The 27,787-nt window shown below is 40.9% G+C and overlaps 1 protein-coding gene across 7 annotated transcripts in view; it reads right to left on the reverse strand.

Moving 5' to 3' along the window:
- The window catches only part of CEP112 (centrosomal protein 112), a 330,761-nt gene that overhangs the window by 202,065 nt on the left and 100,909 nt on the right, over nucleotides 1–27,787 (reverse strand). The window lies entirely within an intron of this gene.

Here is a 27,787-nt window from a genome sequence, read left to right on the forward strand (position 1 = left end):
CGCCAGGCACTGTAAACGATTTGAACGCGTCTTCTCTCCTTTATGTCCAGCTTCTATAAGGCATTTCCATACCCCTGCCTTTGCAGAACTGGAGACCGGGGCTGAGAGGCTGTCCCCGAGGCCCCACGGCACTGGCGGGCCAAGCGGGACTTGTGCCGGCGCCCCCGTGGAGCCCGTGCGCTGCTGCTCTCTGGGGCTTTCCAGGTGTCCCTGATGCCACTTCCTGTGCTCAGAACGTGTCCCCAGAAGGAGAGAAGTGCCTCATAAAAGGACCCCTACTGGGTCCCATGGCCTGGAAGCAGGTGGCCACTGTGGCGGAGAGCTGTCACGAGTGCTGGATGGACTTTGCTGCGGCTCGTGGGCCCGGCTGACTGGGAGCGGTCACCCAGAGGCTCCATTCAGAGGACTGTGAGGTGGGTGCTGAGGCAGAGGCTGCAGCTGACGACGAGGGTCCCTCGGAGGTCACGAGGTCAGGATGCACAGGAGCTTCTCCTCTGCCATGCCCCCCGGACTAGTTCATCCCATGCTCTCCACACTTGCGGACCATTCAGCAGACTACAAGTCTTCAAAGGGTCACATCTGCATGCTCAGTGTGTTTCATAATAGAAAGGAAAGTATAGTGGACAATGTTTGAAAACTTTTGTTTGTTGTTGACTCGGTGATGCCATCCAACCATCTCATCCTCTGTTGTCCCCTTCTCCTCCTGCCTTCAATCTTTCCCAGCATCAGGGTCTTTTCTGATAAGTCAGCTCTTTGCATCAGGTGGCCAAGGTATTGGAGCTTCAGTATCAGTCCTTTCAAGGAATATGCAGGACTGATTTCCTTTAGGATGGACTGGTTTGATCTCCTTGCAGTCCAAGGAACTCTCAAGAGTCTTGTCCAGCAGCACAGTTTGAAAGCAATTCTTTGCCACTCAGCCTCTATATGGTCCAATTCTCACATCCATATATGACTACTGGAAAAACCATAGTTTTGACTGTATGGACTTTGTTGGTAAAGTGATGCTTTGCTTTTTAATATGCTGTCTAGGTTTGTTAAGCCATTCTTCCAAGGAGCAAGTGTCTTTTAATTTTGTGGCTGCAGTCACTATCCACATTGATTTTGAAGCCCAAGAAAATGAAACATGATGCTATTCCCATATTTTCCCCATCTGTTTGCCATGAAGTGATGGGACCAGATGCAATGATCTTAGTTTTCTGAATGTTGAGCTTTAGGCCAGCTTTTTCACTCTCCTCTTTCACCTTCATCAAGAGACTCTTTAGTTCTTCTTCACTTTGAAAACTCAGAAAAATTTATAAACCATATAACTTAAAATTATGCACCTTTAATTAGCCAGGAGAAAATTTTAACACATTTTATAAAAATATATGATATATGGCTGAAATATCAACTTTTTCTGTAAATGCTGAAAGTTAGTTGTTCTACATTTTTTGTTCAATAATTCACTTGAGCTACTGTTACTATAAATAGTTTCAATTTAATAGGACAAATATTTTCTCTATTTTATCTCATTTTTAACTACCAAATTTAGTTCATTTACTTTATAATTGACTACAAAAATCAAGGTCCAAAGTTTTATTCATGATCAGTTATATACTGAGACCATAATAAAAATGCTATTTGTTAAACTATAACCTAGTGAAGTAAGGCACACTGCTTCTGACTGATCATTTCTAGCCTGACGTCTGATGGATCTGAGGGCAGTACACCCTTCTGTGGACATTCCGCATAAACACACGAAGCCCATCCCTCGGCCAGATCCTGTGCATGATGATGAAGAAACACATGATGCTGTGCTGAAAACCAGATCAGAAGAAAGAAGTGAACACTCAGTGCCAGGACCCACGATAGAACGACTTGGTGAAATGTTCTTCAGTACTAAGCATCATCGGAATCCTCGTGGACAGAATGGTAGACGTTGTAAGAAACTGAACCCTCCAGAAGACAGATGACGCTGAGGTTTCCAGGAATCAAAGAGGAACGTCATCCCGCATCCCCTTTGCCACTTGAGAAAATGCAATCTGGCATATTCACGGGTACGTCACTTGTTGCTGTTTTTGTTTCGTCACTAAGTCATTTCTGACTCTTTTGTGAACCTGTGGACTGTAGCATACCAGGCTCCTCTGTCCATGGGATTTCCCAGGCCAAAATACTGGAGTGGGTTGCCATTTCCTCTCCAAGGGACGTCCCCAACCCAGGAATTGGACCTGTGCTTCCTGCCCATCTCCTGCATTGGCAGGTGGATTCTCCACCACTGAGCCACCAGGGACGTCCAATGTGTTCAGTTCAGTTGCTCAGTCGTGTCCGACTGTTTGCGATCCCATCGACTGCAGTACTCCAGGCTTCTCTGTCTTTCACCAATTCCCAGAGCTTGCTCAAACTCATGTCCATTGAGTTGGTGATGCCATCCAACCATCTCATCCTCTGTCATCCCCTTCTTCTCCTGCCTTCAATCTTTCCCAGCATCAGGATCTTTTCCAAGGAGTCAACTCTCCACATCAGGTGGCCAAAGTATTGCAGCTTTCAGCTTCGGTCCTTCCAATGAATATTCAAGACTGATTTCCCTTAGGATTGACTACTTGGATCTCCTTGCAGTCCAAGGGACTCTCAAGAGTCTTCTCTAACACCACAGTTCAAAAGCATCAATTCTTCGGAGCTCAGCTTTCTTTATTAGTCCAACTCTCACATCCATACATGACCACTGGAAAAAACCATAACCTTGACTAGACTGTTGTATAGTAACATTAATAATAATAAATGTCTTTTCACATATTAAAAAATATTTAGATAGGAAATATTGTTTTATATTAAAATATTGCTTTCCATTTAATATTAAATAGAGGACACAAGGAAATGAGTGAAGCCTCTCAATTCATTTTTAGTCCCACCTCACCTACAAAGCTGTAGAAGGCAATGGCACCCCACTCCAGTACTCTTGCCTGGAAAATCCCATGGACGGAGGAGCCTGGTGGGCTGCAGTCCATGGGGTTGCGAAGAGTTGGACACGACTGAGGGACTTCACTTTCACTTTTCACTTTCATGCATTGGAGAAGGAAATGGCAACCCACTGCAGTGTTCTTGCCTGGAGAATCCCAGGGACGGGGGAGCCTGGTGGGCTACCGTCTATGGGGTCGCACAGAGTCGGACACGACTGAAGGGACTTAGCAGCAGCAGCATCACCTACAAAGCTAATTTAGTGGTGAAGTTAAACACCACAGAAGGCACCACTCAGTAAGTCAATATTTCTGCCCAGTTAAACCATGCAAACACACTGAGCTCCATTCATACTTTGAAATCTTCTGTCTTAACATAAAATATGTCTTATTTAAATAAAAAGATGATATTCATTTTAATGAGGTGTCATTTTAATTTTCATCAAAGTAATGAAATAGCAGTGAAATTTTTCAGCACTTGAAAAAGAGAAGGGTCTGCTCCTCAATAATATAAGACCAGTATTTCCTTTTACCATAATTCCAAATAATGTGCCCTGTAAGAAGCAAAAAAAAAAACAACTTTGAAGATTATTTTTTCGGTGGAGCTAGCTGTGGAGCTGAGTGTAAACGCATCACTCAAATGCCTTAAAGATGTGCCTCCGTGAAGATAAAAAGGTGGGAAGAAAATTTCCTTTTTAACTCTGATTTATTTATAAAATGCAGTAAATTTTCCTCGTCTGAGTATATAAAGCATAAAGAAGAAAGAAGCTGCATTCTTATACAACCACAAGCCAGTTCAGATTAAAGGATGTTCTGAAGACCATGATTATTCCAAACAAGCAATAAAATGTAGGAGACTAATGGACTACAATTTACTATTTCTTGAGCTTTGAAAGCTAACATTTATATGTTCAGGCCAACCTTAATTTGAAAATCTTCCCTTTGCACATTTCTGCACCAGCACTTTTGATAATGATGGCAGAGACCCAACATACATCCACAGGCTTCACATTACAGCAGACTTCATCTGCTGCCAGCCTGGCCTCTCTACTGGAGGCCCCAAGGAAAACAAAACAGAACAAAGCACTTCCAACAGGCCTGGAAACCATAGCGGAGTCTCCACTCCCTCCCCAGCTAGGGTGAAAAACAAGACTTCTAGCAGCTATATCCTCTATACTCACTGCTGCTATTGGCACGTAAGCTGCTGATAGTGAGTCAGTCAGAAACTATGACTTTCAAGGCACTCAAAATAATACCTTTCGCTAACCATGAGCAATAAATAGACTTCTTTTGCCTCTTCTTTGTGTGACTAAGACCAATGGTCTCTGCTAAATTCTTGTTAAAAATGATAAATGCTGTGGACACATCTAAACATTTGACACTTCAAGGGTTAGACACGAACACCAGTGAAATGGAAATTAACAGTGGTCTTAATATTGAAAAGCTGACAATACTCCTCAAACTGATCTACAGATTCAACCCAACCACTGTCAGAATCCCAGATGACGTTTTGCTGAAATTAATAAGTTGATCCTAAGATTCATATGGAAATACAAAGGACTCAGAATAGGCAAAACTATTTTGAAAAAGAACAAAGTTGGAGGACTCGCATGTCTGTATTTGTAACAATCACTTTGCTCTACACCAGAAGCTAACGCAACACACTTCAGTAAAAAATAATATAAAGTAACAAGTGAATAAAAATAGGTGAAGAATCCTCATAGGTTATTTCTCCAAAGAAGATGTATAATTAGCCAAAAAATGCATGAGCAGACTCTCAGTATCTTAAAAAAAAAAAAAAGGAACTGCAAATGAACGTCCCCACGAGGAGCCATCACCCACTTCCAGGACAGCTGTGCTCAAAAGACATCGAGGAACAAGCGTTATTGTTTTGTTTTGTTTCCCATTTACCGTGCCTGGATGTTACTGAGCTGCTTCAATTAGCATAACTTTGTCTTCCATGAAACTGGAAAATTTGGAGCCATGACTTTTTCAAATATTTTTCTGTTCTATTACTCTCTTCCCTCTGCTTCTGTGACTCAAATGAAATATATTTTATACATCGGTATTACCCTGCAAGTATCTGCAGCTGTATTTTTTTCAATAAGTTTTCTCATTGTCCTCAGATTGACTTATTTCTATTAACTTATCTTCACGTTCTTTTTTTAATCTTCATTCTGGTGTTATATTCAGGCTATGTTTTAAACCTCAAATGTTGTATTTTCCACTGTTTTCCTGTTGAAAGTTCTCAGATTTTCATTCATTACTACCAATTTTTCTTGAAGTTCCTGTGCATAGCTAGTTTAAATTTTGATCCACTGATTCTAGTATCTAATTTATCCTGAGGTAGTCTCCGTTGCTTACATTTTCTGTTGAGGATAAAAAGGTCATGTTATCCTAATTAAAAGTAATTAGGTCACGTGTTATCCTGATTCTTTGTGTGTCGAGTCATTTTAGCTTCTATCTTTATGAGTGACACAGAGCGGACAGTCTGGATTCTATTCTTTCCTCTGAGTAGTACTGAATGATCATTTTCATTACTTGTTTATAGCAGGCAGTTAACTTGGCTGAATTCAAACTACAAACCTTGTCTCCCATGTAAGGAGCAGAAGCTCATCTATAAATCCACTCTGTTAGCCTGACTTGGGCTTTGGAGTCTTGAGGGTCGGGCAGACATATGCACCAGGGAAGTAGGCTCCTTTGTTTCTTGGTGTCTCCATCTTACTTTGCCAGTGGCTACAACTGCCCATCCTTTCATCTGGCTCTTCAAGCACCAAGATGGCAAGTATGTACCCGAGTTCTAGCTGTCTCACGTGGCATCAAAACTGGTCATTGCTGTAAAAACGGGAAGTCCACGTTCCCTTCTTCTAGGTGTGCCTTGCCTCCCGTGTCTCCTTCTGCATATTCACCCTCTGGGTCTGAAGGTTAGGTCTGAACAGAGTTTATACCTGGGGGAGGATCAGTTTTACAGGAGCCTACCTGGCCATCTCTTCTTGGTTGTTTTGACTGACTGGCAGATTACTAGTCATTCTTTAGGGGCTCAGCTGTTAACTCTTCAGATAGAATTGCTAGCTGCTTCTTACTTTCATCCTTGTTAGCACTTTTTATATACTGCTACTATAGCATTTCATATAAACTATTAGCTTCCCAGGTGGCGCAGTGGCCAATGCAGGAGGTGCAGGAGACCAGGGTTCAATCCCTGGGTTGGGAAGATCCCCTGGAGGAGGCATGGCAACTCACTCCAGTATTCTTGCCTGGAAAATCCTAGGTACAAAGAAGCCTGGTGGGCTACAGTCCTTAGGGTCGCAAGAGATGGACACTCACACCTCGGCAAATAAAAAAACGACTGAAATTTTTATGGTGAAATAAGAAAACTCTGGGAAAATGATCCTTAAAAATAGAACAGCTTTAGTGTACAGTGAAGAAAAATCCCTCTAAAATCTTTCAACTTTCACTTTAAACTTCAAATAAATCTCAAATCTAATGTTGCCTCCTTTCATGTTTCCTATATGTAACGAAGTACTGATTAAAAGTTCTACATATAAATTATGTATGATATATGCAAAGCTACATGCGTGCCCATCGATCCATCCTACTTTATGGGCAGTAATTTATCAGTAAATAACGAGGAAACACATGTTCCTCCTATGAAATGACAAAGTCTAAACACCGTGAAGTAGGTGCAGGACCACTTCTTGTTACTGTGGAGAGAAAGGCGGTGTGAAGTCATTCAAGCAGAATGATAAGTAAACCAAAGCCAGATCAAAGGAATAAAGAAGAAAGGCTGAAATGTGAGGCTGGAATATTTATTTCCTTCAAAACACCATCCATGCCTTGTCCCTGGGCAGTTCAGTATTTCAAAGTAGCTGGAAAATATTCTCACTTACATTCATCACTGTGCACAAGCACACGAAATTTTAAGTAGGCAAATTTCTCTTTATTTACCAAATATAAATGTAACATTTATCACTGAGAGAAAATTTTCTGCTTATCATAAATGATTTCTAAATTATGTGAAATGTATTTCAAAGCCACAGTAGATATTTTCTAGTACTTTACTGAATGATGTTGCTACAGACTATAACATTTTATAATGTAACCATAATTTTTAATGGTTTTGCAAATGAGGAAAGAGTGAACATTGAGTGATTTCTATACTCATTACATTTAGAGCAGTTCATACATTATTTCATTTCATTATATAACTATAAAAAATTATTTTTTCACAAAATAAAACAATGAAATTTAGAAGAGTTAAGTGTTTACCCAAGTTTATATACTAAATGGCAAAATAAGAAGTTAAAACAGCCCACCTGACTTCAAAGTTGTTCTATTACTTTAAATCTGTGTGTGTGTGTGTGTGTGTGTTTGTGTGTGTATAACACATATATTTAACTAAATCACTGTTCAACATTAATTAACTAAGCCCTTAATATAATTTATCTTTTATAACATTAATATTTGTATAACAAATAACTTTTACAACATTTGAAAACTAAAATGTCCATCAAGCATTTACTTAACACTGTATGCTGAGATGTGAGCTTGGTGCTAGAAATACAGAAATAATCAAGACACTGTCCCTGCTTCCAAAATGGGAAGAAAGATGCTCTATGTTGTTCTCAGTGTGATAAACCTGCACAAAGATACGAATGCAACACTCCGAACAAAGGCCAGAGGAGCTCACTGTGCTTGGAGTAAAACAGTAAAGCTTTATAAAGGGCACAGCGCTTTGGTAAGGTCACCACTAAGGATGTTTAAGAGGTATTGTATATAGGGGTGTGTGGGTGTGTGTGTGTGTGTGTGTGTGTGTATGTACACGTTGCTGTTGCTTAGTCACTAAGTCGCTGACTCTCTGCGACCCCGTGGGCTGTAGCCCGCCAGGCTCCTCTGTCCATGGGGATTCTCCAGGCAAGAACACTGGACTAGGTTGCCATTTCCTTCTCCAGGGCATCTCTCCAACCCAGGGAACAAACCTGTGTCTCCTGCACTGGCAGGCAGGTTCTTTGCATACATATTATATGTTAACTGTATGTATATAAATTGAACATGTATTTGTAAAATATATATTTGCATTTCATATTTATAAATTATCTTTTCCTCCTTACCATCATACTTTCCATGAAAAAAGTAAACCTCCATCAGATTTTTCTTTCTCGAGGAAGATGACAGGCAGGGGCACACAATTTCTAAAGCCAGGATTAAGGTCTTCTTGGAGATAAAGCAACGTGCAGAACTATTTTTACTGATTATAAACTCTCTATTGATGGCATAAAAGCATGTCACCTGGGTTTGTGCTAGGTTTAAGCACCCACCTATGCATGACCGTCCGGCCGGCCTCCCTGACCACCTCTTCCCCGTCACACCAGGCTTCTCCAAGGACCCCAGTGCCGGTCCCCCATGTGCGCGGTCAGTGCGGTCACCTGCTCGCCCGCCACCACGCAGTGCCCGCCCGCTCATGCACCACTGATGTGTTAACGCCCATTCCGGGCAGGGTCCTGCACAGAGGCTGAGGAGTCACCACTGGGTGAGTCACACCAACTCCTGGGCTACGGGAGCTTCCAGTCTAGCAGGCGCAAGACTGTGAATTGATACACTGCTCTCGGCAAACATTCAATGAAATGAACAAAGGAGAAATACAGGATATTAAGGGTTTGTATAACAGGGAAAAATAAACCTTCCCTAGGAATTAGGATATAAGACAGTGATGTCAAGTCAACTGATGGGTGAGAGGACTGGAGAATCCAGGATAAGGACGTTCCAGAATAAAGGACAAGTGGAGAAGCTGTGAAAGGGAAAGAAAGATTGCTAATTCCTAGAAGAGAACCGGAGCCGAGAAGACACACAGAGAACAGAGAAAGGGGTTGTGATGACGCCGAGAACTACCTCCACTCGCCACGATTCTACAGAGAGAATCGCCGCGATTCTAGAGAGACAGTTGCCTCGATTCTAGAGGGAGAGTCTCTGTAGCTTTACAGAAAAACTACAGTGTTTGAAAAATATAATGGATGAGACTAAAGGCAGATTATACGCTGCTGAAGAGAAGATGAGTGAACGTGGAAACCAACCAAAACAAAGCACAGAAAGGAAACCAGAACAACAAAAAGGAAGGAGAGCACGAGTAACCCAATGCACGAGCACCGAGAGCCTCTGAAGGAGACACCAGAGAGAGCTGGCATGGGAAAATGTTTGAAGAAATGATGGCCAAACCCTTTTCAAATTTAGCTAAAATTAAAACCTTACAGATCTAACATGACCTAACTGACACTTACGGAACATTCCATCCAACCACAGCAGAAATATGTCACTTTCAAGAGTAGAATACTTAGCAAAAATAGACTTATTTGGGAACATAAAACAATTCTCAAACATTTTAAAAGGATTCAAGTCATGCAATGCATACTCTCTGATCACAGTGGAATTAAATGTAAAACCTATATAAGAAAGATTTCTATGAACCCCCCAAATAATTGAAAACTAAATATACAAATGTATGGGTCAAAAAAAGAAATAAAATGAGAAGTTAGAAAATATTTTGAACTTAATGAAAACGAACATAAAACATATCAAAATTAAAAAGATGTTTCTAGGGACTGATGCTGAAGCTGAAGTTCAATCCTCAGGCCACCTGATGCAAACAGCTGACTTATTGGAAAAGACCCTGATGCTGGGAAAGATTGAAGGCAGGAGAAGGGGATGCCAGATAACGAGATGGTTGGATGGCATCAGTGACTCAATGGACATGAGTTTGAGCAAGCTCCACGAGATGATGAAGGACAGGGAAGCCTGGTGTGCTGCAGTCCACATGGTTGCAGAGAGTCAGACACGACTGAGCAACTAAACAATCAACAAAGAACTTGAGGTAAGTTTTATAAAATTAAATACTTACATAGAAAAAATTTAAACATACAGATTTCAAATCAACGGCATCCACTTTCACCTTAATGAATTAGAAAAAGAACAGTAAATTAAACATAAAGTGGGAGGGGAAAAAAAATAATCAGAACAGAAATCAATAAAATAGGAACAGAAAACATTAGACAAAAATCAGTGTAACAAAATCTGGCTCTCTTAATAAAATTGATAAAACTATAGCCAGACTGATCTGGAAAAAGAAATAATACAAATTAACAATATTATGAATGAAAGGTTATGAATGAAGATCACTACAGATTGCATATGTATTAAAGGTAAAGAAGGCAGTTTTATGAAATAAAGAGAAAAAATTTCAATTCATACTTCCCAGCATACACAAGATTAAAAACTATAAAACTTTCAAAAGAAAATAGGAGAAAACCTTTGTGTCTTGAGGTAGGGAAGGAGTTCTCAGCTATGACACTAAAAGCACAATCCATAAAAGAACAAACAAACAAACTGAATTTCATTAAAATTAAAAACACCTGTCCTTTGGCAGAAACTATTAAAAGAATGAAAAGAAAAGCCGCACATTGGGAGAAAATATTTGCAAACCATCTGTCAAAGGACTTGTATCCAATATGAACAAAAGATTCTCAAAACTCAATAACAAGAAAATAATCAATCCAGTTAAAAAATAGGTTAAATATTTGAACAGACACCAAAGTACAAAACAAAAAAGACACGAAAAGTGTTTTCAACACGAGTCTCTAGGGAAATGCAAACTGAAGCCACAACAACTTACTTGTACACACCCGCTGGAACCGCGGAAGCAAAACCATGATCGTACTGCACTTTGACGGGAATCTGGAGGACCTGGAGGCCTCACACACGCCCGTGGGTGTGAAACAGCGCCACCACTTTGGAGACAGTACGGCAGTTTCTCCAAGAGGCGCGCGTACACCTCGCACGTGATCCAGGCGTGTGACTTACGGGTTTTTATCCAAGGGAACAAAATGCAGACGTCTATACGAGGACCTGGACGCTGACGTTCACAGACTTTATCTATGGCTTTAGAGCCTTTATCATAGGCTTTATCTGTAATGGCCCCAAGAGTGAAAACAGTGTAAATGTCCATCAGCAGATACACAGATGAAGAACTCACGGTGTATCAATGTGATGGAATATTAGTCTAAAGCATAAAAGAAAGGCCTGCTGATGTGCAGTACAACATGGACAGCCCTCATCACCATCAACTCAAGGGCAAGAGGCGGACCAGCAAGTATACAGACAACACGCTTCCATTTACTCAAAATTCTAGAAATTCAAGTACAGAGACAGCGACAGAAGGGACGCTTGCGGCTGCCGGCACGTGGCGCGGCGGAAGCGCGGGCAGGAGAGATTACACCGGCGAGAGGACACGCGGGGGTGATTCTGTGCTCACACACACCTTTCTGGGTTGGCAGTTTCACAAGTGAACACATGTCAAAACATGAGTCTACACTACATGAAATTACTGTTTCAATTATAGCTCAGTAAGACTTAAAATCACCCTTAAATATATGGAAATATGTTTATTCTCACTTAGAGAAAGCAAATTAAGACAATATTGAGAAACTGCTTATCACCTAGCAGAACTTCAAAAAATTTAAAACAGAACAACACTTTCTACCTGGAAGACTAAGTCAAAAGTCACTCTAATATGCAGCCAGTAGACGTTGAATCAGTGCAAACTTCATGAAGGGGACTTTGGCAATACTCAACAAAACTACAAATGTGTTTGTCTTTTCGGGAGAAGGCAATGGCACCCCACTCCAGTACTCTTGCTTGGAAAATCCTATGGACAGAGGAGCCTGGTGGGCTGCCGTCTATGGGGTCGCACAGAGTTGGACACGACTCCAGCAGCAGCAGCAGTCTGTCTTTTCACCCAGCATTCTCATTTCTAAAATTACCCTCAATATAAATTTCAAAGAATACAAAAATACGTATCTACTCGGTTATTCTTTTCAGCACCATTCATCATTGCGAATACTGGATACGACCTCCAGGTCCACAGGCAGGACAGCAGTTGCATAAACTAAGCTTCATCTGCACATCAGTACACTGTGCTGATGCAAGAGCAGTGACTGACTTCCAGTGTCTAATAAAGGGAAAAGGAAACTGTACAAATGAAGAGAAAATCATGAGATAAACACCTAAGAGCTCATTTGTGCAAAACACACACAGAGAGGCTTGGCCAGAAGCTGAGGAGACCGGCCGTCTGCAGGGAGGCTGGGAGCAGAGCGGAGCTGGGGACACTGCTCTGCAATCACGCCTTCCGGTCCAGGTCTGATTCTTAAAACCATGCTCATGTTCCACTGACTGAAAAGGAAAGAATAAAACAGGATGGAGGAGGGAAATTCTAAGGTGAAACACCACCATAAAAAGCCTGGTCACACTTCAGATTATTAATAACATAACCACGCAGAGGAGAGAGAAGAAATAGCCAGGGTAACTTCTGAAGACAATACTCGGATCACAAGACTCAGGACAAAGAGAACTCAGAGAAGAATTAAACCATGGCTTTAGGGTTCTTTTTCCCAGAGTATGGTTTATCAATTCAAAAACCACCTCCTGGAATTCAGGAAGCTGAGCTAACAACTTTGCAGATATTGGAAGTCAGGTTTCTCTCTGTCAGAGAAGGGAAGAGCGCATGAGGAGAGGCTAACCTGTAGCATCTCCCTGGAGCTGGAGTCAGTGTGAATTCATGACGCTTATATGTTTAGCTAAATATAGAAGCAGGGGTGGGTATGTGTGTTGGTGTACGTATGTGAATAAACACACATCCGTGCGTGTGGGTGTATGCATCCCTGTTTCCTATTTCTGCCTGCTGAGAGGGGATAAAGGGCATTTCTTTGGAAGTGGAAAACACACCATGAGGTAATTTCTGTCTAATAAGAAATCATAAAAAAAAAAAAAAAGAAATCATATTGAAGATCATGAACTAATAATACTTATAAATGAATCACAAGGAAAACAGGACATATAAAACTTTGCAGGATACAATCTCAGCATTTCTTAAAACAATTTAGAGCCTTAAAAGCAGAAGTTAGAAAAAGAAAAGTGTGTGACATCTTTTTTGGGATTACAACGCTCTATGTTAAAGCACAAACAGTGGGAGTCAGAATGTGGGACTAATCTGAGATTCCAGCAGTGGGATTCACACGCATCCTGGTCTGTGTGATAAATTACTCGGTTACGACTATCAAAAGTCTATTTGCATAGGGGACAGACAATTCTCCTTGAAGAGAATTCCTCCTAATGAAAATCAGGTATCATTTCAAGGAGGTAACACAGCCTTTAAAAGATGTGGTAAAAGCATAAAATGTTAACAAGAAAGGCGTGATTACCTCCAGGGAGGGAGAGAGAGAAACCCACACCGATGACACGTTTTCCTTTAATCACAAGATGCACCTTTTGCTGAAAGGGCACCTGTGGGCCGCATGCGTTGCGCTGGTCTCCAGCCCCGCCGCCCCCGACTGGCCTGGAGCGTGAGCGCCTCAGTCAGCTCCTCCGGGGCGAGAGGAGGGCTGAGCTGGGCCACTACACTACTTCCCCTCCTTGAAATGTCTCAGCTTCTCCCTTGAAATTGCAGATAAGAACAAACAACCACACAAAGTTCTTCTGAGGCTACATGAAGGGAATGTGTTTTAAAATCATTTGTTGACCATAAAACATTAAACAAAGTATTGCTATATTGTATTAGTATTAATTCCTCATCAGGATCACATTTATTTCACCACATCCCATTGCTAAAATCAATCTTGATTATGGTGAAACTCAAGAAGCTAAAAAGTACGAGTTTTGCAAACTTAGTTCTTGAAAAAAACATCCAAAAGCCTAAAGATCTCATGTTTCAAATTAAACCTATTGTGTGAAATAGTGTCACAACTGTCTCTGCCGAGGAGGCCTCCTGACGGTCACATTGGACAGACACTCTCAGAGGCAGCGAGAAGGAACGTAGAAGTCCATGAAGACGCTCCCGCAAAGGAGGACTGAGACCAGAGGCTTCCTCCTCAGCTGGAAGCAAGGTCGCTGCAGCTTTCTGTCCTCTCTCTGCACTTCTCATCCTGCCTCTGGGAGGAGGGCCGTGTCAGCACGCCTGCTGACGCTCAGGAATGCTCAGAATAAAATGGAAACTCTGACTGCTCCCCATCGAAAGTGGTTTCAGATGCTCAAGCAGAAAAGAGAACAGATGGGTCCCCACCGCCACCAGCAGCCATACTGAAGAAAGCTGTTTTCAAGAAGAACATGACATTCACAGCTTCCCAAAGCACAGGGGTAACTGTGCTCAAGATGATGCAAGTGTTTGTATCAATGCAAAGCCGAGAACTTCTCAAGTCGCCTAACAAACGAGAATGTGAAACTCTGGCAGTGCCTTCCACTTGGGGGTTGTGTCCAGGTGCCCAGGCATGTCCCCATGGGCTGCAGCATGCCACGCCTCCCTGTTCCTCACCATCTCCTGCAGTTTGCCCAAGTGCATATTCATTGCATTGGTGATGCCATCAAACCATCCCATTCTCTGCTGCCCCCTTCTCCTCCTGCCTTCAATCTTTCCTAGCATCATGGTCTTTTCCAACGAGTCGGCTCTTTGCATCAGGTGGCCAAAGTACTGGAGCTTTAGCTTCAGCATCAGTCCTTCCAATGAATATTCAGGGTTGATTTCCTTTAAGATTGACTGGTTTGATCTCCTTGTAGTCCAAGGGACTCTCAGGAGTCTTCTCTGGCACCATTAGTTCAGTTCAGTCACTCAGTTGTGTCCGACTCTTTGCGACCCCATAAAGCGGAGCACGTCAGGCCTCCCTGTCCATCACCAACTCCTGGAGTTCACTCAAACTCATGTCCATTGAGTCGGTAATGCCATCCAGACATCTCATCCTCTGTCGTCCCCTTCTCCTCCTGTCCCCAATCCCTCCCAGCATCAGGGTCTTTTCAAATGAGTCAACTCTTTCCATGAGGTGGCCAAAGTATTGGAGCTTCAGCTTTAGCATCAGTCCTTCCAATGAACACCCAGGACTGATCTCTCCTTTTAGAATGGACTGGTTGGATCTCCTTACAGTCCAAGGGACTCTCAAGAGTCTTCTCCAACACCACAGTTCAAAACCATCAATTCTTTGGTGCTCAGCCTTCTTCACAGTTCAACTCTCACATCCATACATGACCACTGGAAAAACCATAGCCTTGACTAGACGGACCTTTGTTGGCAAAGTAATGTCTCTGATTTTCAACATTCTATCTAGGTTGGTCATAACTTTCCTTCCAAGGAGTAAGCGTCTTTTAATTTCATGGCTGCAGTCACCATCTGCAGTGATTTTGGAGCCCCCCAAAATAAAGTCGCACACTGTTTCCACTGTTTCCCCATCTATTTCCCATGAAGTGATGGGACCGGATGCCATGATCTTTGTTTTCTGATTGTTGAGCTTTAAGCCAACTTTTTCACTCTCCTCTTTCACTTTCATCAAGAGGCTTCTTAGTTCCTCTTCACTTTCTGCCATAGGGGTGGTGTCATCTGCATATCTGAGGTTCTTGATATTTCTCCCGGCAATCTTGATTCCAGCTTGTGTTTCTTCCAGTCCAGCGTTTCTCATGATGTACTCTGCATATAAGTTAAATAAGCAGGGTGACAATATACAGCCTTGACGTACTCCTTTTCCTATTTGGAACCAGTCTGTTGTTCCATGTCCAGTTCTAACCGTTGCTTCCTGACCTGCATACAGGTTTCCTACTTACTTATCCATAATTTCCAACTTCAAACATAATGGCACAATTTTCAAGAAAACCAAATTATTATATCCCCATTAACTACTTAGAAAATCATTAAGATGAAACATGTTAAATATATAATAAATGTATGTTCACATCACAGCCAAACCTACGAGACAAGTGACTTCCCATGAGGGGTGTCACCAAACTTCTCCTGCTGCACAGGGAGTCTCTCCTCAATAATAACTTCAAACCCCACTACCAAGCAAAGCTACCTGATCACTCACAATAGAGCGAATTATGGAGCAATTAACTCCCAGGTAAAGAACTTGACATGTTTCTAATTATAATCACACAGCACCCCTTCACAGAGAAAAGGCAAATCAAAGAATCAGACATCAAACGGCCGTTAGGTCTTTCAATACAGACCATTTCCAGACCTGGTTTACTCCACACGAAACCTCCTCTGCAGTGTTTTCACTTTTCACTAAGAATAGAGATATATGGTTCAGATTACTCCAGGTCTCTTCAAAGTGCCTTGAAATTTGTGTATTCCACACCTAACATGAGTAAATTTTATATCAAGCAATAAAAACTAGAGGCTCCAAATGTTAACAAAGCCTCCAATTTTCAAATTCTCTTGTTAAATTTCATGACCTCAAACTTGGGGGACTATGACTTAGGGAAGGAATAAAGGAAATGCAGTGAGGAAGTAGAAGCAGGTTTTTCTCGCGGATGGAAATGTCTGACACTCACTCATCTGTGTTTACTATGTCTGACACAATCCTTCTTGCAGAAAGCTGGTCGGTGTGCTGCTAACCTCATGACATGGACGTGAACACGTTCCCAGGTGGAGGTTAACTGTAGAGACTGAGACTGGAGTTGCCAGGGTAGAAATGGCGCCAGTGTCACGGTATTAGAGACAGGGCCCTGGAGGCAGACAAGGCGATGGAGAGCAAGGACAGCGCTTCCCATGTGCTCCGTGAACAGTGTCGAGAATCTTTAAAGGAAGGATAAAAGCTCAGGAGGAGCCGGCTGTGCTCTATTATATTAATAAAGCATATCTCACTGGTGTGAAAAATCAAAGAACACTCATGGCAACAGAGAATATGATGATTTTCTGGAGTTAAAAAAAACCATTTGGGAGATCTGAGTCAGCCTTTGATTTACTTATTAATTTTGCAGAAAGCTAACAGTGCTGTGCAGCTCAGGAGGTCACACAGCTCCACGTGGCGAGCTGTCCTCTTGAAAAAGAGGCAAAGACCACAGAGCAAGCTGAGATCAAGGACTTTTAAAAAAAATCAAGTTTCAAGGTCACAAGAAGGTCACTACATGTTTAGGTTTTACTCACACAAACTAATCTATAATTGAATCTACACCAAATTACAATAATTGATTCCAAAAATGATGCCAACTTGCCAAAAGTTGTTTTCATTAGGCAAGGATAAAATGGATGGGAGGGTGTATATTACATTTCAAAAAGAATTCTATCAAAAATAGGTTAAGAACAGTTTTCTTCTTCATACACAAAGTGTCATCTGGCTACCATCTCCTGAATAGACTCTCTTAAATACTTACCAACATACCTACAAAAAGAAAGCGGAAAAATACTTTAAAAATCCCAATAACAAGAACTGAGATGGACAAAGTACTCGGTGAAAAAACTTGAGAGGAATCTCCAATAAATACAGAGCAAACGGAAGCGGATTCTTAAAAACAACAACGACAAGCTATACAGGCCCACCTGAGAGCAGACGTAAACCGGTCTCAGGAAACAGAAGCTTTGATAAACGAGGAAGGAAGAAATCTTCCTTCCTTCCTCAGGTCAAAGATTCTGTGTCTAAAAAAAAATAAAATATTTTGGTAGCTGGGATTCCTCCCCAAAGAGGGAGCTGCACAGAAACACGTCCTGATGCTTTATACATATGCTTTATACATGTGCATTCAGAGTCAGGAACTCCCAGAAGACGTCCAGACTGGGATGATGCTTTATACACATGCATTCAGAGCCAGGAACTCCCAGAAGACGTGCAGACTGGGAGTAAAGGACAAATGGTGATGCACGGTGTGCAGAAGACTGTGATCTCCATAAAGAAAGTAACATGGATGGACACGAAAAGACACTTGAATTCAAAATGTACTGAGAACGACGGATTCACATTCTTTCAGGAAAAGCAGATACTCATCATCCAGGTTATGAAAAAGTATCTCATCAGTACAGCGAAGTTTCTCTAGATGATATTTCCCCAGAAACTTGGAACTTCACTGGCAGCTGACAAATAATCTCTGTCTACCCACTTGCATATCTCTAAGAGAACATGGAAGATATGCAAGGCGACATGGAGCAGAGGCGACCCATACCCAGACACGCAGCGCACCACTGTCAGATGGCGGCCACAAAAGCGGAAATGCATGCGTGTGCTCAATAAATAAATCGTCAGGACCAAACAAAATGTACCCTGCTCAAAGCTGAGGAACAATGCAGACGAAGATCAATTAGAATCTGAAAGCTACTGCAGAAGCCAGGAATAGAACCGGGGAAGAAAACATTCTAGACACACAAAAGAAAAACCTATTGATATAATATCCAGAAGAAAATATCAGAAAAACTGTGACATATTGGAAAGGTAGATGACCGTCTTAATGATATAGGGAGTAAAGCCTTAAGAATTAGCTAAGATTTAACATATCAGTAATATTTAAAATGAGGAATGATTAAGATGAAAAGGGATTTAAAAAGAGAAAAATTTAGAGCACAATAACATTTCATAATAAAAATAAAAGAGAGAAGAAATGTAGGTACAGAAAATAAAATCAATAATGCTATAAACCATCTTAAACACATACTCAGAGGCCAAAAAAACTGATGAAAAATATAGTAAAGAAAATCATAAAATGAAGGGATGATAAACGATTTTTTAAATGGATGTGGAAAGAAGTGTTAAAAAATAACTCAATAAAGATGTTGAACAGAAGAGTTTGGACTGTAACAGACATCTCTGGGCCAGAGATAAAGATGTGAGATTTACTAAGTACATGGTACTTGAAGCTTTATGAGATCACTTCAGAAGTGGGCATATATACAAAGAGATGGTCTAGGGTTGAACCCAGGTAACTTTGAAACATGGAATCCTGGTGGGAAAGGAGGACTCAGTTCAAAGGAAATTGAAAAAGAGCCTCCAATCAAGTAGGGAGAAAATCATCGGATGCGTCTGGCACCACGCAAGCACAGAGAGGACAGGGCTTCAGGAAGGAGAAAAGCACTTACGAGAGAGGGCATCGATGAGGACCCAGAAGGCCCCGCTGACTGCAGACACACGGATTGCACAGCCGCAGAGCGAGTCACTCTAAAGAAATCCAGAAATGAGCTGAGCAGCTCCTACACAATGCCAGGCTCTGGCTGCAGCAGGCCTTGCTTTTACAAGCCCCACAGGACTGCAGTCCTTAACGGGCACAGGGACAGTGGGCCCGCGGTGACACACCTGGGCCGTGTCCAGGGGAGCAGGATACACACTCCTGCCATAGACCCCCCCACTCTCCACTGCCAGCTGCTCCCTGCGGAGCATAGGGTTTGCACTCCACAGACACACAAGAGATAAGGAGAAAGGAGTCACGGCAGACCACTACAGACAGTCATCAAATCACAAAGGAAGACAGCATGAGAGGAATAAATGAACCAAGGAATTACAAAACAGCCAGAAAACTTTAAAAATGGCAGCAGTAAATCCATAACTGTCACTAACTACTTTAATGGAAATGGATTAGATACTCTAATGTAAATAAAGACAGTGGCCGTATGAATTAGGATTAAGAAAACAAAACAGACTCAACTATATGCTGCCTATAACTAAGCCTACAAGAGATTCACTTCAGCTTCAAGTACACATAGTCTGAAAGTAGAGGGATAAAAGAAGATAATCCACAGCAAATGGAAACCAAAATCCAGCAGAAGCAGATGCACTTTATCACACTCAAGAGACCTGAAGCCAACAGCTGTAACAAAAGACAAAGAAGGCCCTCATACAACGATAAAAGGGCCAACTGATTAAAAGAATGCAGCACTAGTAAACACTTATGCACCTAACACAGGAGGAAGAAATATATAATACGTATATATTAACAGACCTGAAGAGAGAAACAGACAATCAAATAACAGCAGGGATATCAACCCCACTTTCAACAGTGGATAGACCAGCCAGCGAGAAAGCCGGTAAGGAGACTCTGCACTGGAACTATGCATTGGACCAGATGCACCTACGAGAAAGCCGGTAAGGAGACTCTGCACTTGAACTATGCATTAGACCAGATGCACCTAAGGGACACTCCACTCAACAGCAGCAAAGCACACATTCGTCTTAAGAGCACACAAAACCTTCTCCAGGATATCATTTGATAAGCCATAATGGAACAGAATACAAAGAAGACTGTACACACATGTACAGCTGAATCACTTTCCTGTACAATGTAAATTAACACAACATTGTAAATCACCTATACTTGAAAAACTGAACACGGAGAAAAAGAATAATAGTCGCCTGGAGCTGAGGGTAGGGGAAAGAGGGGGAGACTGGTTTTTGAAAGATCACAAATTTTAATTAAAGATAAATAAGGTCTGAGGATATAAAGATAACTGTGGTTGATAACATTGTATTGTATAATTAAAATTTGCTAATAAAGTAGAACTTTTTAAAAAATTTCTTAAAACCATTTTTAAAAAAATATATGGTCATCTTAATAAAAACAAAAACTTTCTGATACCCTGTAATATCTATGCCCCAACCAGTAACACTGAAGAAGCTGAAGTTGAACAGTTCTATGAACACCTACAAGACCTTTTAGAACTAACACCCCCAAAATATGTCCTTTTCATTATAGGGGACTGGAATGCAAAAGTAGGAAGTCAAGAAACACCTGGAGTAACAGGCAAATTTGGCCTTGGAATACCGAATGAAGCAGGGCAAAGACTAATAGAGTTTTGCCAAGAAAATGCACTGGTCATAACAAACACCCTCTTCCAACAACACAAGAGAAGACTCTATACATGGATATCACCAGATGGTCAACACCAAAATCAGATTGATTATATTCTTTGCAGCCAAAGATGGAGAAGCTCTATACAGTCAGCAAAAACAAGACCAGGAGCTGACTGTGGCTCAGACCATGAACTCCTTATTGCCAAATTCAGACTTAAATTGAAGAAAGTAGGGAAAACCACTAGACCATTCAGGTATGACCTAAATCAAATTCCTTATGATTATACAGTGGAAGTGACAAATAGATTTAAGGGCCTAGATCTGATAGATAGAGTGCCTGATGAGCTATGGACTGAGGTTCGTGACATTGTACAAGAGACAGGGATCAAGACCATCCCCATGGAAAAGAAATGCAAAAAAGCAAAATGGCTGTCTGGGGAGGCTTTACAGATAGCTGTGAAAAGAAGAGAAGTGAAAAGCAAAGGAGAAAAGGAAAGATATAAGCATCTGAATGCAGAGTTCCAAAGAATAGCAAGAAGAGACAAGAAAGCCTTCTTCAGCGATCAATGTAAAGAAATAGAGGAAAACAACAGAATGGGAAAGACTAGAGATCTCGTCAAGAAAATCAGAGATACCAAAGGAACATTTCATGCAAAGATGGGCTCTATAAAGGACAGAAATGGTATGGACCTAACAGAAGCAGAAGATATTTAGAAGAGATGGCAAGATACACAGAAGAACTGTACAAAAAAGATCTTCACGACCCAGATAATCACGATGGTGTGATCACTGACCTAGAGCCAGACATCCTGGAATGTGAAGTCAAGTGGGCCTTAGAAAGCATCACTACGAACAAAGCTAGTGGAGGTGATGGAATTCCAGTTGAGCTATTTCAAATCCTGAAAGATGATGCTGTGAAAGTGCTGCACTCAATATGCCAGCAAATTTGGAAAACTCAGCAGTGGCCACAGGACTGGAAAAGGTCAGTTTTCATTCCAATCCCAAAGAAAGGCAATGCCAAAGAATGCTCAAACTACCACACAATTGCACTCATCTCACACGCTAGTAAAGTAATGCTCAAAATTCTCCAAGCCAAGCTTCAGCAATATGTGAACCGTGAACTTCCTGATGTTCAAGCTGGTTTTAGAAAAGGCAGAGGAACCAGAGATCAAATTGCCAACATCCGCTGGATCACGGAAAAAGCAAGAGAGTTCCAGAAAAACATCTATTTCTGCTTTATTGACTATGAAGAAGCCTTTGACTGTGTGGATCACAATAACCTGTGGAAAATTCTTCAAGAGATGGGAATACCAGAACACCTGACCTGCCTCTTGAGAAACCTATATGCAGGTCAGGAAGCAACAGTTAGAACTGGACATGGAACAATAGACTGGTTCCAAATAGGAAAAGGAGTACGTCAAGGCTGTATATTGTCACCCTGCTTATTTAACTTCTATGCAGAGTACATCATGAGAAACGCTGGGCTGGAAGAAGCACAAGCTGGAATCAAGATTGCGGGGAGAAATATCAAGAACCTCAGATATGCAGATGACACCACCCTTATGGCAGAAAGTGAAGAGGAACGAAAAAGCCTCTTGATGAAAGTGAAAGAGGAGAGTGAAAAAGTTGGCTTAAAGCTCAACATTCAGAAAACGAAGATCATGGCATCTGGTCCCATCACTTCATGGCAAATAGATGGGGAAACAGTGGAAACAGTGTGAGACTTTATTTTGGGGGGCTCCAAAATCACTGCAGATGGTGACTGCAGCCATGGAATTAAAAGATGCTTTCTCCTTGGGAGAAAAGTTATGACCAACCTAGATAGCATATTAAAAAGCAGAGACATTACCATCTAGTCAAGGCTATGGTTTTTCCAGTGGTCATGTATGGATGTGAGAGTTGGACTGTGAAGAAAGCTGAGTGCCGAAGAATTGACGCTTTTGAACTGCTGTGTTGGAGAAGACTCTTGAGAGTCCCTTGGACTGCAAGGAAATCCAACCAGTCCATTCTGAAGGAGATCAGCCCTGGGATTTCTTTGGAAGGAATGATGCTAAAGCTGAAACTCCAGTACTTTGGCCACCTCATGCGAAGAATTGACTCATTGGAAAAGAGTCTGATGCTGGGAGGGATTGGGGGCAGGAGGAGAAGGGGACGACAGAGGATGAGATGGCTGGATGGCATCACTGACTCAATGGACGTGAGTCTGAGTGAACTCCGGGAGTTGGTGATGGACAGGGAGGCCTGGCGTGCTGCGATTCATGGGCTCGCAAAGAGTCGGACACGACTGAGTGACTGCACTGAACGGATGTGACTTATTCCACTTAGCGTAATACCTTCCAAGTCAATCCATGTTGTAAAAAAATGGCAAGATTTCCTTCTTTTTATGGCTGAATAATATTCCATTGTGTGTATACACATCTTTCTTGCCTGTTGATCTACTGATGGACAGTTAGGTTGCTTCCATATCTAGATTATTGTAAATAATGCTGTTATGAACACTGGGGTGCACATAACTTTTCAAATCATGTGTTTGTTTTCTTCAGATAAACACCCAGAAGTAGAACCGCTGGATCGTATTGTAGTTCACTTTTTAATTTTTGAGAAACCTCCATACTGTTTTTCATAGTGGATGTTCCAATTTACATCCCAACCAATATTTCATGAGAGTTCCCTTTAATCCACATCCTCACCAACACTTGTTTGTTTCTTGTCTTTATAATAACTGCCATGCTAACAAGTGTGGGGTGATATCTCACTGCAGTTTTCTAAAAACTGAAACAAACCAACAAAACAGAACAAACAGAAATAAACTTCACAGATAAGAGAAGAAACCAGAGGCTGGCAGAGGAGACAGGAGTGAGGGGATGGAAGGAACAGGTGAAGGGGATGAAGAGGAACGAGTGCAGTTATGAGCGGTGAGTCGTGGGGATGTCATGAACACCTCAGGGCACACCCTCAGTAACGCTGCAGTGACTGTGTGGTGATAGACGGTATACACTTAACGTGGTGACCATTTGTGATGTGTTGTTGTTGTTCAGTCGCTCAGTTGTGTCCGACTCTTTGTGACCCCATGGACTGCAGCACACCAGGCCTCCCTATCCTTCACCAACTCCTGGAGTTCACTCAAACTCATGTCCATCGAGTCGGTGATGCCATCCAGCCATCTCATCCTCTGTTGTCCCCTTCTCCTCCTGCCCCCAATCCCTCCCGGCATCAGGGTCTTTTCCAATGAGTCAGTTCTTCACATCAGGTGGCCAAAGTATTGGAGCTTCAGCTTTAGCATCAGTCCTTCCAATGAATATCAAGACTGATCTCCTTTAGGATGGACTGGTTGGATCTCCTTGCTGTGCAAGGGACTCTCAAGAGTCTTCAACACCACAGCCCAAAAGCATCAATTCTTGGGCATTCAGTCTTCTTTATGATCCAACTCTCACATCCATACATGAGTACTGGGAAAACCATAGCTTTGACTAGACGGACCTTTGATGGCAAAATGATGTCTCTGCTTTTTAATATGCTACCTAGGTTTGTCATAGCTTTTCTTCCAAAGAGCAAGTGTCATTTAATTTTGTGGCTGCAGTCACCATCTGCAGTCATTTGGAGCCCAAGAAAATAAAATCTGTCACTGTTTCCATTGTTTCCCCATGTATTTGCCATGAAATGATGGAACCGGGTGCCATGATCTTCGTTTTTTGAATGTTGTAATGTATAAAAATGTATAAAAATGTCAAATATTACATGTTACACTTGAAACTAATAATCATGTAAATGAATCATACTTCAATAAAATAATAAAATGGCAAAACAGTAGATAGTTCTATTTAATGTGACCATAAATGATTTTGATTTTTTTATCTGTGCTCTTCTGTAATTTTACAACTCTCTACAGAAGCATGTACTAGTTTGTGATAAAAATAAAGCTAAAGAACAGATACTTTGAAAAGTATTCTCATTGCACAATGTTGGCAACCAGAGTTCACCCTCCAAGGACCTTGGGTGGGTTCACTTGAACAGAAGTCTTCTGTTACAATAGTAGGAAAAGAAGCATTTCTTTTTTTAGATTAGCCCAGAACTGACGTGGCAGTGACATGTAATAAACTTCTTAAATAACTCAACTATAAAATAATTTACCAATTTCTGGTTACATTTAATCCAGCTTTGACATAATTAATTTAATTTTAGCTATATAAAATCTAAAATGATTTCATGCATTTCAAATAATATCTTCCTGCTCTCCAGCTTTATATAATATCTAGGTTTTTAATGGTAACATTATAGGTAAATATGAAAATCTGATATATTTTAATTGAAAATGCATTATAAACTGTATCTGTTCTTAATTTTAGTAATAATAATAAAAGAAAAAATACTGAATATTTACAAATTTAATCGGTCTTTATACATTCTTCATTAAGGGCTTCCCTGGTAGCTCAATCAGTAAAGAAATTGCCTGAAGTGCAGAAGACCCAGGTTCAATCCCTGGGTCAGGAAGATCCCCTGGAGAAGGAAACGGCAACCCAGTATTCTTGCCTGGAAAATCCTATGGACAGAGGAGCCTGGTGGGCTACAGTCGATGGGGCAAAAAGAGTGGGACACGATTTGGTGACTAAACCACCATGCCTTGGTTTAAACCAACACCACATCTTCTTTAATAAGTACCATAAAACAAAAGAAAAAAACTGAAAATTTACAAACTTAATCAGTCTTTAAATTTATATATTCTTGGTTAAAACCAACACCATACACGCTATTTTGATATTGCAGTAGAATCTATTTTTAGTTACTCCTCCAAGAAAACTTTAAAAAGTAAAAATCTTGTTTTCTACACAGAATAAAATGTCTTATCAAGGTGACCCTGTAAAAATGTTTTCATTCACTTAAAAGGCATAGAAATCTTCAGACTGAGTATTCAAGTTTGCAGGTTTCCTTTAGCTTCTTTCTAGATAGCTCCTTGATTCTATTTTTTTTTCTATTTTAAAGTATATATCACTATTAATTCTTAGAGATTTTGTTTTAAAAAACCAAACTTACAAACAAAATGACTAAGCCACAGCTTCTCACTTCAGCAATATAGAAAACTAAATTTGGAATTATACTATTCAGCCGTACTTTAAAATCCCTACACAAGACTGGATTTAAACAAGCTCTGCCTTTCTACCAAAATTCAAACTTCCAGCCTCTGGGGCAAACTGCAAAACTACCTGCTTTGAATGTATCTTTATCCAGATTTTTGCAGTAAGCCTTGTTCAAATGAAAAACAAACATCATCAGCATGTAGTCCACTTCTTTGAATAATCACAAGATTGTTTAGTATTCCATTTAAATCTTCTTTAAGATTAGTCTCCAGCAAATAAAAGTACAAAAACACTGCCATTATAACACTGCAGTTTTACTATCTTTACTCTAAGGCATGCTTATTTGAAGATTAATCCCTGTTCCTACTAATATTATAAATGTTGATTTATGACAACACACACACAATCAGAGATAAACGAAGGCGATTTAAAAGAACCTTATAGGAAAGCTTTTCCATCCGTGTTTAAAAATATAACTTTAGGGTAGTCTACTTTCCACTGTAAGGAGAGATTATGAATCTATGTATATTGAGAAAGTAAACACTGTGTTTTTATAAAGCCATATGTCAGTGTGTTGGAAAAATAACACCCCAAAACTATTTAATAAAAAACAAAACTATAGATAAAGCCAGGCAAAAAGAACAGGTGCTGTTCATTTTTGTATAAGAATAACTTTCAATAAACCAGATGGTGAACATTTGCTGAACATCACTAGCATTGAGAGTTGGCTTCAAAACAGGTCAAATAAAAATATAATTCAAGAACACTGTGAATCATTTTAGAAAACATCAGGAATTTTTTCTAACAGTTCTGTGTGCAAGTGAAATTGTACTTGTGGGTAATGGTACATGAAAATGAAATTATGCATTTTCTATAAAGGCCAATTATCAACAACAGAAATCCATTATGGGAGGGAGGAATATCTGTGAAAATCAAGACTATGGTAAAATTAGCCCTTAAGACGTTTTCACATTCTTTGCTCGCTCTAATACTAGCTCAATTTTAGTCACTCCGTCACCAGCTAACGGGTCCATGAACCAGATCCCCTGTGTCTTAGATCCTCCTACACAGAGTTGATACACTGCGTTTTCAGAATCAGAGGTTCAAACCTCCACCAGGGTGAAGTAAAAGTGAGCAAATCCTCCAACAGCTCCCCTCTGGTGCCAAACCAACCCGAACCCTCCAGCTTCAGTCAGCTCTGTGACAATGCCACTGCAGTCTAAAGGCACACGCTCCCGGGAGCTGCGTCGTACTCGGCACAACCTGAAAACTGGAGGGAGGTAAATAACTGGGAATAAGCACGTTCCTCACAGCACGGCTACTAACATCCGAAACGTAGAAACTGCTCAAATGGATACTGACAGTAGAATGGATGAATATATGCTCACTTTGAAATTATCTTCCACAAATGAGAATAAAAATAGAACTACAATCTGATCTAGCAATTCCACTCCTGGGTACACAGAAAAAGCGAAAACACACATACACCCCAGTGTGCATAGCAGCACTCTTTACAATACCCAAGACACGGGAACAACCCAAGGGCCCATCAACAGATGATGAGTGGATGAGGAAGATGTGGCAACGGAGTACTACTCAGCCACTAAAAAGAACGATATTCTGCCATTTACAGCAACATGGCAGGATCTGGAGAATATTATGCTTAGTGAAATCAGTCAGAGAAAGACAAATACTGTATGACCTCACTTATATGTGGAATCTAAAAAATAATACAGATGAACACATACGCAAAACAGAGACAGACTTTCAGATAGAGGAAACAGACTTGTCCTTAGTGAAGGAGAGAAGAGAAGGGAGGGGAGAATGAGGGGCCTGGGATTAAGAGACACAAACTAGTATGTATGAAGTAGGTAAGCAACAAGGATACAGGGGTAGCGCAGGAAATTACAGCCCTCATCTCATAATAACTTACGGTGGGGGATAATCTGCAAAAACACAAGTCGCTAGGCTGTACAACCCAAACTAACAAAATACTGTAGATCAACTAAGCTTTTTTTTAAATGGAGGCTTCATTTCATAGCCATGCTTATTTCATTTTTTAAATTTTAAATAACACATTGTTAGACATTTATTTAAAATAATTTTATACAGACTTAAAAGCTATTATGTAAATAAAGGTATAATTAATTGAATAAATTTATTTACTCTTAATATTGAAAATGACATACTGTAGACATATCAACCACCT

This window comes from Bos javanicus, chromosome 19 (genome assembly GCF_032452875.1).
Source record: "Bos javanicus breed banteng chromosome 19, ARS-OSU_banteng_1.0, whole genome shotgun sequence".
Classification (NCBI taxonomy): Eukaryota; Metazoa; Chordata; class Mammalia; order Artiodactyla; family Bovidae; genus Bos; species Bos javanicus.